A 14,882-nucleotide genomic window follows, 5' to 3' on the forward strand; every position below is an offset into this window, starting at 1 on the left:
CTAAAAATTCAAACTGTTACTGGAAACGAACGCTTCAACATAGAAGAACGAAATTTGGGGAACCATGTCGCCTTAGTGTACTGATCATTACCTGAAAGTATCATCCAGTTTGGGTGAAAAAATATTTGCTGCGATTTCTGGAGATTCGTAATTTTGGGAAGCCACCCCTTTCCATGAAAGTGTTTCTCTCCAGTCAATGCTTAGGGCTACATCAAGAGGAAACAAAACATAGAGATAGAACGTGAAACTATTTTATTGTGTCAAGTTTCAAGAAGCTAGCACAAACCGTGTTGGATTTAGAGTTCCAAATACATCTATCAATATAGGAGAAAACAGAGTGAAACCTAAAAATTCAAACTGTTACTGGAAACGAACGCTTCAACATAGAAGAACGAAATTTGGGGAACCAAGTCGCGTTAGTGTACTGATCATTACCTGAAAGTATCATCCAGTTTGGGTGAAAAAATATTTGCTGAGATTTCTGGAGATTCGTAATTTTGGGAAGCCACCCCTTTCCATGAAAGTGTTTCTCGCCAGTCAATGCTTAGGGCTACATCAAGAGGAAACAAAACATAGAGATAGAACGTGAAACTATTTTATTGTGTCAAGTTTCAAGAATCTAGCACAAACCGTGTTGGATTTAGAGTTCCAAATACATCTATCAATATAGGAGAAAACAGAGTGAAACCTAAAAATTCAACCTGTTACTGGAAACGAACGCTTCAACATAGAAAAACGAAATTTGGGGAACCAAGTCGCCTTAGTGTAATGATCATTACCTGAAAGTATCATCCTGTTTGGGTGAAAAAATATTTCCTATGATTTCTGGAGATTTGTATATTTGGGAAGCCTGGCAACCCCTTTCCATGAAAGTGTTTCTCGCCAGTCACTGCTTAGGGCTACATCAAGAGGAAACAAAACATAGAGGTAGAACGTGAAACTACTTTATTGTGTCAAGTTTCAAGAAGCTAGCACAAACCGTGTTGGATTTAGAGTTCCAAATACATCTATCAATATAGGAGAAAACAGAGTGAAACCTAAAAATTCAAACTGTTACTGGAAACGAACGCTTCAACATAGAAGAACGAAATTTGGGGAACCAAGTCGCCTTAGTGTACTGATCATTACCTGAAAGTATCATCCAGTTTGGGTGAAAAAATATTTGCTGAGATTTCTGGAGATTTGTAATTTTAGGAAGCTTGGCAACCCCTTTCCATGAAAATGTTTCTCCTCAGTCACTGCTTGGGGCTACATCAAGAGGAAACAAAACATAGAGATAGAACGTGAAATTACTTTATTGTGTCAAGTTTCAAGAAGCTAGCACAAACCGTGTTGGATTTAGAGTTCCAAATACATCTATCAATATAGGAGAAAACAGAGTGAAACCTAAAAATTCAAACTGTTACTGGAAACGAACGCTTCAACATAGAAGAACGAAATTTGGGGAACCAAGTCGCCTTAGTGTACTGATCATTACCTGAAAGTATCATCCAGTTTGGGTGAAAAAATATTTCCTGAGATTTCTGGAGATTCGCATATTTGGGAAGCCTGGCAACCCCTTTCCATGAAAGTGTTTCTCGCCAGTCACTGTTAGGGCTACATCAAGAGGAAACAAAACATAGAGATAGAACGTGAAACTACTTTATTGTGTCAAGTTTCAAGAAGCTAGCACAAACCGTGTTGGATTTAGAGTTCCAAATACATCTATCAATATAGGAGAAAACAGAGTGAAACCTAAAAATTCAAACTGTTACTGGAAACGAACGCTTCAACATAGAAGAACGAAATTTGGGGAACCAAGTCGCGTTAGTGTACTGATCATTACCTGAAAGTATCATCCAGTTTGGGTGAAAAAATATTTGCTGAGATTTCTGGAGATTCGTAATTTTGGGAAGCCACCCCTTTCCATGAAAGTGTTTCTCGCCAGTCAATGCTTAGGGCTACATCAAGAGGAAACAAAACATAGAGATAGAACGTGAAACTACTTTATTGTGTCAAGTTTCAAGAAGCTAGCACAAACCGTGTTGGATTTAGAGTTCCAAATACATCTATCAATATAGGAGAAAACAGAGTGAAACCTAAAAATTCAAACTGTTACTGGAAACGAACGCTTCAACATAGAAGAACGAAATTTGGGGAACCAAGTCGCCTTAGTGTACTGATCATTACCTGAAAGTATCATCCTGTTTGGGTGAAAAAATATTTCCTGAGATTTCTGGAGATTCGTATATTTGGGAAGCCTGGCAACCCCTTTACATGAAAGTGTTTCTCGCCAGTAACTGTTAGGGCTACATCAAGAGGAAACAAAACATAGAGATAGAACGTGAAACTACTTTATTGTGTCAAGTTTCAAGAAGCTAGCACAAACCGTGTTGGATTTAGAGTTCCAAATACATCTATCAATATAGGAGAAAACAGAGTGAAACCTAAAAATTCAAACTGTTACTGGAAACGAACGCTTCAACATAGAAGAACGAAATTTGGGGAACCAAGTCACCTTAGTGTACTGATCATTACCTGAAAGTATCATCCTGTTTGGGTGAAAAAATATTTGCTGAGATTTCTGGAGATTCGTATATTTGGGAAGCCTGGCAACCCCTTTCCATGAAAGTGTTTCTCGCCAGTCACTGTTAGGGCTACATCAAGAGGAAACAAAACATAGAGATAGAACGTGAAACTACTTTATTGTGTCAAGTTTCAAGAAGCTAGCACAAACCGTGTTGGATTTAGAGTTCCAAATACATCTATCAATATAGGAGAAAACAGAGTGAAACCTAAAAATTCAAACTGTTACTGGAAACGAACGCTTCAACATAGAAAAACGAAATTTGGGGAACCAAGTCGCCTTAGTGTACTGATCATTACCTGAAAGTATCATCCAGTTTGGGTGAAAAAATATTTGCTGAGATTTCTGGAGATTTGTAATTTTAGGAAGCTTGGCAACCCCTTTCCATGAAAGTGTTTCTCCTCAGTCACTGCTTGGGGCTACATCAAGAGGAAACAAAACATAGAGATAGAACGTGAAATTACTTTATTGTGTCAAGTTTCAAGAAGCTAGCACAAACCGTGTTGGATTTAGAGTTCCAAATACATCTATCAATATAGGAGAAAACAGAGTGAAACCTAAAAATTCAAACTGTTACTGGAAACGAACGCTTCAACATAGAAGAACGAAATTTGGGGAACCTAGTCGCCTTAGTGTACTGATCATTACCTGAAAGTATCATCCAGTTTGGGTGAAAAAATATTTCCTGAGATTTCTGGAGATTCGCATATTTGGGAAGCCTGGCAACCCCTTTCCATGAAAGTGTTTCTCGCCAGTCACAGTTAGGGCTACATCAAGAGGAAACAAAACATAGAGATAGAACGTGAAACTACTTTATTGTGTGAAGTTTCAAGAAGCTAGCACAAACCGTGTTGGATTTAGAGTTCCAAATACATCTATCAATATAGGAGAAAACAGAGTGAAACCTAAAAATTCAAACTGTTACTGGAAACGAACGCTTCAACATAGAAGAACGAAATTTGGGGAACCAAGTCGCGTTAGTGTAATGATCATTACCTGAAAGTATCATCCAGTTTGGGTGAAAAAATATTTGCTGAGATTTCTGGAGATTCGTAATTTTGGGAAGCCACCACTTTCCATGAAAGTGTTTCTCACCAGTCACTGTTAGGGCTACATCAAGAGGAAACAAAACATAGAGATAGAACGTGAAACTACTTTATTGTGTCAAGTTTCAAGAAGCTAGCAAAAACCGTGTTGGATTTAGAGTTCCAAATACCTCTATCAATATAGGAGAAAACAGAGTGAAACCTAAAAATTCAAACTGTTACTGGAAACGAACGCTTCAACATAGAAGAACGAAATTTGGGGAACCAAGTCGCCTTAGTGTACTGATCATTACCTGAAAGTATCATCCTGTTTGGGTGAAAAAATATTTCCTGAGATTTCTGAAGATTTGTATATTTGGGAAGCCTGGCAACCCCTTTCCATGAAAGTGTTTCTCGCCAGTCACTGCTTAGGGCTACATCAAGAGGAAACAAAACATAGAGGTAGAACGTGAAACTCCTTTATTGTGTCAAGTTTCAAGAAGCTAGCACAAACCGTGTTGGATTTAGAGTTCCAAATACATCTATCAATATAGGAGAAAACAGAGTGAAACCTAAAAATTCAAACTGTTACTGGAAACGAACGCTTCAACATAGAAGAACGAAATTTGGGGAACCAAGTCGCCTTAGTGTACTGATCATTACCTGAAAGTATCATCCAGTTTGGGTGAAAAAATATTTGCTGAGATTTCTGGAGATTTGTAATTTTAGGAAGCTTGGCAACCCCTTTCCATGAAAGTGTTTCTCCTCAGTCACTGCTTCGGGCTACATCAAGAGGAAACAAAACATAGAGATAGAACGTGAAATTACTTTATTGTGTCAAGTTTCAAGAAGCTAGCACAAACCGTGTTGGATTTAGAGTTCCAAATACATCTATCAATATAGGAGAAAACAGAGTGAAACCAAAAAATTAAAACTGTTACTGGAAACGAACGCTTCAACATAGAAGAACGAAATTTGGGGAACCAAGTCGCGTTAGTGTACTGATCATTACCTGAAAGTATCATCCAGTTTGGGTGAAAAAATATTTGCTGAGATTTCTGGAGATTCGTAATTTTGGGAAGCCACCCCTTTCCATGAAAGTGTTTCTCGCCAGTCAATGCTTAGGGCTACATCAAGAGGAAACAAAACATAGAGATAGAACGTGAAACTACTTTATTGTGTGAAGTTTCAAGAAGCTAGCACAAACCGTGTTGGATTCAGAGTTCCAAATACATCTATCAATATAGGAGAAAACAGAGTGAAACCTAAAAATTCAAACTGTTACTGGAAACGAACGCTTCAACATAGAAGAACGAAATTTGGGGAACCAAGTCGCGTTAGTGTACTGATCATTACCTGAAAGTATCATCCTGTTTGGGTGAAAAAATATTTGCTGAGATTTCTGGAGATTCGTATATTTGGGAAGCCTGGCAACCCCTTTCCATGAAAGTGTTTCTCGCCAGTCAATGCTTAGGGCTACATCAAGAGGAAACAAAACATAGAGATAGAACGTGAAACTACTTTATTGTGTCAAGTTTCAAGAAGCTAGCACAAACCGTGTTGGATTCAGAGTTCCAAATACATCTATCAATATAGGAGAAAACAGAGTGAAACCTAAAAATTCAAACTGTTACTGGAAACGAACGCTTCAACATAGAAGAACGAAATTTGGCAACCAAGTCGCCTTAGTGTACTGATCATTACCTGAAAGTATCATCCTGTTTGGGTGAAAAAATATTTGCTGAGATTTCTGGAGATTCGTATATTTGGGAAGCCTGGCAACCCCTTTCCATGAAAGTGTTTCTCGCCAGTCACTGTTAGGGCTACATCAAGAGGAAACAAAACATAGAGATAGAACGTGAAACTACTTTATTGTGTCAAGTTTCAAGAAGCTAGCACAAACCGTGTTGGATTTAGAGTTCCAAATACATCTATCAATATAGGAGAAAACAGAGTGAAACCTAAAAATTCAAACTGTTACTGGAAACGAACGCTTCAACATAGAAGAACGAAATTTGGGGAACCAAGTCGCCTTAGTGTACTGATCATTACCTGAAAGTATCATCCAGTTTGGGTGAAAAAATATTTCCTGAGATTTCTGGAGATTCGCATATTTGGGAAGCCTGGCAACCCCTTTCCATGAAAGTGTTTCTCGCCAGTCACTGTTAGGGCTACATCAAGAGGAAACAAAACATAGAGATAGAACGTGAAACTACTTTATTGTGTCAAGTTTCAAGAAGCTAGCACAAACCGTGTTGGATTCAGAGTTCCAAATACCTCTATCAATATAGGAGAAAACAGAGTGAAACCTAAAAATTCAAACTGTTACTGGAAACGAACGCTTCAACATAGAAGAACGAAATTTGGGGAACCAAGTCGCCTTAGTGTACTGATCATTACCTGAAAGTATCATCCAGTTTGGGTGAAAAAATATTTGCTGCGATTTCTGGAGATTCGTAATTTTGGGAAGCCACCCCTTTCCATGAAAGTGTTTCTCGCCAGTCAATGCTTAGGGCTACATCATGAGGAAACAAAACATAGAGATAGAACGTGAAATTACTTTATTGTGTCAAGTTTCAAGAAGCTAGCACAAACCGTGTTGGATTTAGAGTTCCAAATACATCTATCAATATAGGAGAAAACAGAGTGAAACCTAAAAATTCAAACTGTTACTGGAAACGAACGCTTCAACATAGAAGAACGAAATTTGGGGAACCAAGTCGCCTTAGTGTACTGATCATTACCTGAAAGTATCATCCAGTTTGGGTGAAAAAATATTTCCTGAGATTTCTGGAGATTCGTATATTTGGGAATCCTGGCAACCCCTTTCCATGAAAGTGTTTCTCGTCAGTCACTGTTAGGGCTACATCAAGAGGAAACAAAACATAGAGATAGAACGTGAAACTACTTTATTGTGTGAAGTTTCAAGAAGCTAGCACAAACCGTGTTGGATTTAGAGTTCCAAATACATCTATCAATATAGGAGAAAACAGAGTGAAACCTAAAAATTCAAACTGTTACTGGAAACGAACGCTTCAACATAGAAGAACGAAATTTGGGGAACCAAGTCGCCTTAGTGTACTGATCATTACCTGAAAGTATCATCCAGTTTGGGTGAAAAAATATTTCCTGAGATTTCTGGAGATTCGTATACTTGGGAAGCCTGGCAACCCCTTTCCATGAAAGTGTTTCTCGCCAGACACTGTTAGGGCTACATCAAGAGGAAACAAAACATAGAGATAGAACGTGAAACTACTTTATTGTGTCAAGTTTCAAGAACCTAGCACAAACCTTGTTGGATTCAGAGTTCCAAATACCTCTATCAATATAGGAGAAAACAGAGTGAAACCTAAAAATTCAAACTGTTACTGGAAACGAACGCTTCAACATAGAAGAACGAAATTTGGGGAACCAAGTCACCTTAGTGTACTGATCATTACCTGAAAGTATCATCCTGTTTGGGTGAAAAAATATTTGCTGAGATTTCTGGAGATTCGTATATTTGGGAAGCCTGGCAACCCCTTTCCATGAAAGTGTTTCTCGCCAGTCACTGTTAGGGCTACATCAAGAGGAAACAAAACATAGAGATAGAACGTGAAACTACTTTATTGTGTCAAGTTTCAAGAAGCTAGCACAAACCGTGTTGGATTTAGAGTTCCAAATACATCTATCAATATAGGAGAAAACAGAGTGAAACCTAAAAATTCAAACTGTTATTGGAAACGAACGCTTCAACATAGAAGAACGAAATTTGGGGAACCAAGTCGCCTTAGTGTACTGATCATTACCTGAAAGTATCATCCTGTTTGGGTGAAAAAATATTTCCTGAGATTTCTGGAGATTCGTATATTTGGGAAGCCTGGCAACCCCTTTCCATGAAAGTGTTTCTCGGCAGTCACTGTTAGGGCTACATCAAGAGGAAACAAAACATAGAGATAGAACGTGAAACTACTTTATTGTGTCAAGTTTCAAGAACCTAGCACAAACCTTGTTGGATTCAGAGTTCCAAATACATCTATCAATATAGGAGAAAACAGAGTGAAACCTAAAAATTCAAACTGTTACTGGAAACGAACGCTTCAACATAGAAGAACGAAATTTGGGGAACCAAGTCGCCTTAGTGTACTGATCATTACCTGAAAGTATCATCCTGTTTGGGTGAAAAAATATTTGCTGAGATTTCTGGAGATTCGTATATTTGGGAATCCTGGCAACCCCTTTCCATGAAAGTGTTTCTCGTCAGTCACTGTTAGGGCTACATCAAGAGGAAACAAAACATAGAGATAGAACGTGAAACTACTTTATTGTGTGAAGTTTCAAGAAGCTAGCACAAACCGTGTTGGATTTAGAGTTCCAAATACATCTATCAATATAGGAGAAAACAGAGTGAAACCTAAAAATTCAAACTGTTACTGGAAACGAACGCTTCAACATAGAAGAACGAAATTTGGGGAACCAAGTCGCCTTAGTGTACTGATCATTACCTGAAAGTATCATCCAGTTTGGGTGAAAAAATATTTCCTGAGATTTCTGGAGATTCGTATACTTGGGAAGCCTGGCAACCCCTTTCCATGAAAGTGTTTCTCGCCAGACACTGTTAGGGCTACATCAAGAGGAAACAAAACATAGAGATAGAACGTGAAACTACTTTATTGTGTCAAGTTTCAAGAACCTAGCACAAACCTTGTTGGATTCAGAGTTCCAAATACCTCTATCAATATAGGAGAAAACAGAGTGAAACCTAAAAATTCAAACTGTTACTGGAAACGAACGCTTCAACATAGAAGAACGAAATTTGGGGAACCAAGTCACCTTAGTGTACTGATCATTACCTGAAAGTATCATCCTGTTTGGGTGAAAAAATATTTGCTGAGATTTCTGGAGATTCGTATATTTGGGAAGCCTGGCAACCCCTTTCCATGAAAGTGTTTCTCGCCAGTCACTGTTAGGGCTACATCAAGAGGAAACAAAACATAGAGATAGAACGTGAAACTACTTTATTGTGTCAAGTTTCAAGAAGCTAGCACAAACCGTGTTGGATTTAGAGTTCCAAATACATCTATCAATATAGGAGAAAACAGAGTGAAACCTAAAAATTCAAACTGTTATTGGAAACGAACGCTTCAACATAGAAGAACGAAATTTGGGGAACCAAGTCGCCTTAGTGTACTGATCATTACCTGAAAGTATCATCCTGTTTGGGTGAAAAAATATTTCCTGAGATTTCTGGAGATTCGTATATTTGGGAAGCCTGGCAACCCCTTTCCATGAAAGTGTTTCTCGGCAGTCACTGTTAGGGCTACATCAAGAGGAAACAAAACATAGAGATAGAACGTGAAACTACTTTATTGTGTCAAGTTTCAAGAACCTAGCACAAACCTTGTTGGATTCAGAGTTCCAAATACATCTATCAATATAGGAGAAAACAGAGTGAAACCTAAAAATTCAAACTGTTACTGGAAACGAACGCTTCAACATAGAAGAACGAAATTTGGGGAACCAAGTCGCCTTAGTGTACTGATCATTACCTGAAAGTATCATCCTGTTTGGGTGAAAAAATATTTGCTGAGATTTCTGGAGATTCGTATATTTTGGAAGCCTGGCAACCCCTTTCCATGAAAGTGTTTCTCGCCAGTCACTGTTAGGGCTACATCAAGAGGAAACAAAACATAGAGATAGAACGTGAAACTACTTTATTGTGTCAAGTTTCAAGAAGCTAGCACAAACCGTGTTGGATTTAGAGTTCCAAATACATCTATCAATATAGGAGAAAACAGAGTGAAACCTAAAAATTCAAACTGTTACTGGAAACGAACGCTTCAACATAGAAGAACGAAATTTGGGGAACCAAGTCGCCTTAGTGTACTGATCATTACCTGAAAGTATCATCCTGTTTGGGTGAAAAAATATTTGCTGAGATTTCTGGAGATTTGTAATTTTAGGAAGCTTGGCAACCCCTTTCCATGAAAGTGTTTCTCCTCAGTCACTGCTTGGGGCTACATCAAGAGGAAACAAAACATAGAGATAGAACGTGAAATTACTTTATTGTGTCAAGTTTCAAGAAGCTAGCACAAACCGTGTTGGATTTAGAGTTCCAAATACATCTATCAATATAGGAGAAAACAGAGTAAAACCTAAAAATTCAAACTGTTATTGGAAACGAACGCTTCAACATAGAAGAACGAAATTTGGGGAACCAAGTCGCCTTAGTGTACTGATCATTACCTGAAAGTATCATCCAGTTTGGGTGAAAAAATATTTGCTGAGATTTCTGGAGATTCGTAATTTTGGGAAGCCACCCCTTTCCATGAAAGTGTTTCTCGCCAGTCACTGCTTAGGGCTACATCAAGAGGAAACAAAACATAGAGATAGAACGTGAAACTACTTTATTGTGTCAAGTTTCAAGAAGCTAGCACAAACCGTGTTGGATTTAGAGTTCCAAATACATCTATCAATATAGGAGAAAACAGAGTGAAACCTAAAAATTCAAACTGTTACTGGAAACGAACGCTTCAACATAGAAGAACGAAATTTGGGGAACCAAGTCGCCTTAGTGTACTGATCATTACCTGAAAGTATCATCCTGTTTGGGTGGAAAAATATATCCTGAGATTTCTGGAGATTCGTATATTTGGGAAGCCTGGCAACCCCTTTACATGAAAGTGTTTCTCGCCGGTCACTGTTAGGGCTACATCAAGAGGAAACAAAACATAGAGATAGAACGTGAAACTACTTTATTGTGTCAAGTTTCAAGAAGCTAGCACAAACCGTGTTGGATTTAGAGTTCCAAATACATCTATCAATATAGGAGAAAACAGAGTGAAACCTAAAAATTCAAACTGTTACTGGAAACGAACGCTTCAACATAGAAGAACGAAATTTGGGGAACCAAGTCGCCTTAGTGTACTGATCATTACCTGAAAGTATCATCCAGTTTGGGTGAAAAAATATTTCCTGAGATTTCTGGAGATTCGCATATTTGGGAAGCCTGGCAACCCCTTTCCATGAAAGTGTTTCACGCCAGTCACTGTTAGGGCTACATCAAGAGGAAACAAAACATAGAGATAGAACGTGAAACTACTTTATTGTGTCAAGTTTCAAGAAGCTAGCACAAACCGTGTTGGATTTAGAGTTCCAAATACATCTATCAATATAGGAGAAAACAGAGTGAAACCTAAAAATTCAAACTGTTACTGGAAACGAACGCTTCAACATAGAAGAACGAAATTTGGGGAACCAAGTCGCCTTAGTGTACTGATCATTACCTGAAAGTATCATCCTGTTTGGGTGAAAAAATATTTGCTGAGATTTCTGGAGATTTGTAATTTTAGGAAGCTTGGCAACCCCTTTCCATGAAAGTGTTTCTCCTCAGTCACTGCTTGGGGCTACATCAAGAGGAAACAAAACATAGAGATAGAACGTGAAATTACTTTATTGTGTCAAGTTTCAAGAAGCTAGCACAAACCGTGTTGGATTTAGAGTTCCAAATACATCTATCAATATAGGAGAAAACAGAGTGAAACCTAAAAATTCAAACTGTTATTGGAAACGAACGCTTCAATATAGAAGAACGAAATTTGGGGAACCAAGTCGCCTTAGTGTACTGATCATTACCTGAAAGTATCATCCAGTTTGGGTGAAAAAATATTTGCTGAGATTTCTGGAGATTCGTAATTTTGGGAAGCATGGCAACCCCTTTCCATGAAAGTGTTTCTTGCCAGTCACTGCTTAGGGCTACATCAAGAGGAAACAAAACATAGAGATAGAACGTGAAACTGCTTTATTGTGTCAAGTTTCAAGAAGCTAGCACAAACCGTGTTGGATTTAGAGTTCCAAATACATCTATCAATATAGGAGAAAACAGAGTGAAACCTAAAAATTCAAACTGTTACTGGAAACGAACGCTTCAACATAGAAGAACGAAATTTGGGGAACCAAGTCGCGTTAGTGTAGTGATCATTACCTGAAAGTATCATCCAGTTTGGGTGAAAAAATATTTGCTGAGATTACTGGAGATTCGTAATTTTGGGAAGCCACCCCTTTCCATGAAAGTGTTTCTCGCCAGTCACTGCTTAGGGCTACATCAAGAGGAAACAAAACATAGAGATAGAACGTGAAACTACTTTATTGTGTCAAGTTTCAAGAAGCTAGCACAAACCGTGTTGGATTTAGAGTTCCAAATACATCTATCAATATAGGAGAAAACAGAGTGAAACCTAAAAATTCAAACTGTTACTGGAAACGAACGCTTCAACATAGAAGAACGAAATTTGGGGAACCAAGTCGCCTTAGTGTACTGATCATTACCGGAAAGTATCATCCTGTTTGGGTGGAAAAATATATCCTGAGATTTCTGGAGATTCGTATATTTGGGAAGCCTGGCAACCCCTTTACATGAAAGTGTTTCTCGCCGGTCACTGTTAGGGCTACATCAAGAGGAAACAAAACATAGAGATAGAACGTGAAACTACTTTATTGTGTCAAGTTTCAAGAAGCTAGCACAAACCGTGTTGGATTTAGAGTTCCAAATACATCTATCAATATAGGAGAAAACAGAGTGAAACCTAAAAATTCAAACTGTTACTGGAAACGAACGCTTCAACATAGAAGAACGAAATTTGGGGAACCAAGTCGCCTTAGTGTACTGATCATTACCTGAAAGTATCATCCAGTTTGGGTGAAAAAATATTTCCTGAGATTTCTGGAGATTCGCATATTTGGGAAGCCTGGCAACCCCTTTCCATGAAAGTGTTTCACGCCAGTCACTGTTAGGGCTACATCAAGAGGAAACAAAACATAGAGATAGAACGTGAAACTACTTTATTGTGTCAAGTTTCAAGAAGCTAGCACAAACCGTGTTGGATTTAGAGTTCCAAATACATCTATCAATATAGGAGAAAACAGAGTGAAACCTAAAAATTCAAACTGTTACTGGAAACGAACGCTTCAACATAGAAGAACGAAATTTGGGGAACCAAGTCGCCTTAGTGTACTGATCATTACCTGAAAGTATCATCCTGTTTGGGTGAAAAAATATTTGCTGAGATTTCTGGAGATTTGTAATTTTAGGAAGCTTGGCAACCCCTTTCCATGAAAGTGTTTCTCCTCAGTCACTGCTTGGGGCTACATCAAGAGGAAACAAAACATAGAGATAGAACGTGAAATTACTTTATTGTGTCAAGTTTCAAGAAGCTAGCACAAACCGTGTTGGATTTAGAGTTCCAAATACATCTATCAATATAGGAGAAAACAGAGTGAAACCTAAAAATTCAAACTGTTATTGGAAACGAACGCTTCAACATAGAAGAACGAAATTTGGGGAACCAAGTCGCCTTAGTGTACTGATCATTACCTGAAAGTATCATCCAGTTTGGGTGAAAAAATATTTGCTGAGATTTCTGGAGATTCGTAATTTTGGGAAGCATGGCAACCCCTTTCCATGAAAGTGTTTCTTGCCAGTCACTGCTTAGGGCTACATCAAGAGGAAACAAAACATAGAGATAGAACGTGAAACTGCTTTATTGTGTCAAGTTTCAAGAAGCTAGCACAAACCGTGTTGGATTTAGAGTTCCAAATACATCTATCAATATAGGAGAAAACAGAGTGAAACCTAAAAATTCAAACTGTTACTGGAAACGAACGCTTCAACATAGAAGAACGAAATTTGGGGAACCAAGTCGCGTTAGTGTAGTGATCATTACCTGAAAGTATCATCCAGTTTGGGTGAAAAAATATTTGCTGAGATTTCTGGAGATTCGTAATTTTGGGAAGCCACCCCTTTCCATGAAAGTGTTTCTCGCCAGTCACTGCTTAGGGCTACATCAAGAGGAAACAAAACATAGAGATAGAACGTGAAACTACTTTATTGTGTCAAGTTTCAAGAAGCTAGCACAAACCGTGTTGGATTTAGAGTTCCAAATACATCTATCAATATAGGAGAAAACAGAGTGAAACCTAAAAATTCAAACTGTTACTGGAAACGAACGCTTCAACATAGAAGAACGAAATTTGGGGAACCAAGTCGCCTTAGTGTACTGATCATTACCTGAAAGTATCATCCAGTTTGGGTGAAAAAATATTTCCTGAGATTTCTGGAGATTCGCATATTTGGGAAGCCTGGCAACCCCTTTCCATGAAAGTGTTTCACGCCAGTCACTGTTAGGGCTACATCAAGAGGAAACAAAACATAGAGATAGAACGTGAAACTACTTTATTGTGTCAAGTTTCAAGAAGCTAGCACAAACCGTGTTGGATTCAGAGTTCCAAATACCTCTATCAATATAGGAGAAAACAGAGTGAAACCTAAAAATTCAAACTGTTACTGGAAACAAACGCTTCAACATAGAAGAACGAAATTTGGGGAACCAAGTCGCCTTAGTGTACTGATCATTACCTGAAAGTATCATCCTGTTTGGGTGAAAAAATATTTGCTGAGATTTCTGGAGATTCGTAATTTTGGGAAGCATGGCAACCCCTTTCCATGAAAGTGTTTCTTGCCAGTCACTGCTTAGGGCTACATCAAGAGGAAACAAAACATAGAGATAGAACGTGAAACTGCTTTATTGTGTCAAGTTTCAAGAAGCTAGCACAAACCGTGTTGGATTTAGAGTTCCAAATACATCTATCAATATAGGAGAAAACAGAGTGAAACCTAAAAATTCAAACTGTTACTGGAAACGAACGCTTCAACATAGAAGAACGAAATTTGGGGAACCAAGTTGCGTTAGTGTAGTGATCATTACCTGAAAGTATCATCCAGTTTGGGTGAAAAAATATTTCCTGAGATTTCTGGAGATTCGCATATTTGGGAAGCCTGGCAACCCCTTTCCATGAAAGTGTTTCTCGCCAGTCACTGTTAGGGCTACATCAAGAGGAAACAAAACATAGAGATAGAACGTGAAACTACTTTATTGTGTCAAGTTTCAAGAAGCTAGCACAAACCGTGTTGGATTCAGAGTTCCAAATACCTCTATCAATATAGGAGAAAACAGAGTGAAACCTAAAAATTCAAACTGTTACTGGAAACGAACGCTTCAACATAGAAGAACGAAATTTGGGGAACCAAGTCGCCTTAGTGTACTGATCATTACCTGAATGTATCATCCAGTTTGGGTGAAAAAATATTTGCTGCGATTTCTGGAGATTCATAATTTTGGGAAGCCACCCCTTTCCATGAAAGTGTTTCTCGCCAGTCAATGCTTGGGGCTACATCATGAGGAAACAAAACATAGAGATAGAACGTGAAACTACTTTATTGTGTCAAGTTTCAAGAAGCTAGCACAAACCGTGTT

The sequence above is a fragment of the Spermophilus citellus genome (genome assembly GCF_964194105.1).
Source record: "Spermophilus citellus genome assembly, chromosome: 7".
NCBI lineage: Eukaryota > Metazoa > Chordata > Mammalia > Rodentia > Sciuridae > Spermophilus > Spermophilus citellus.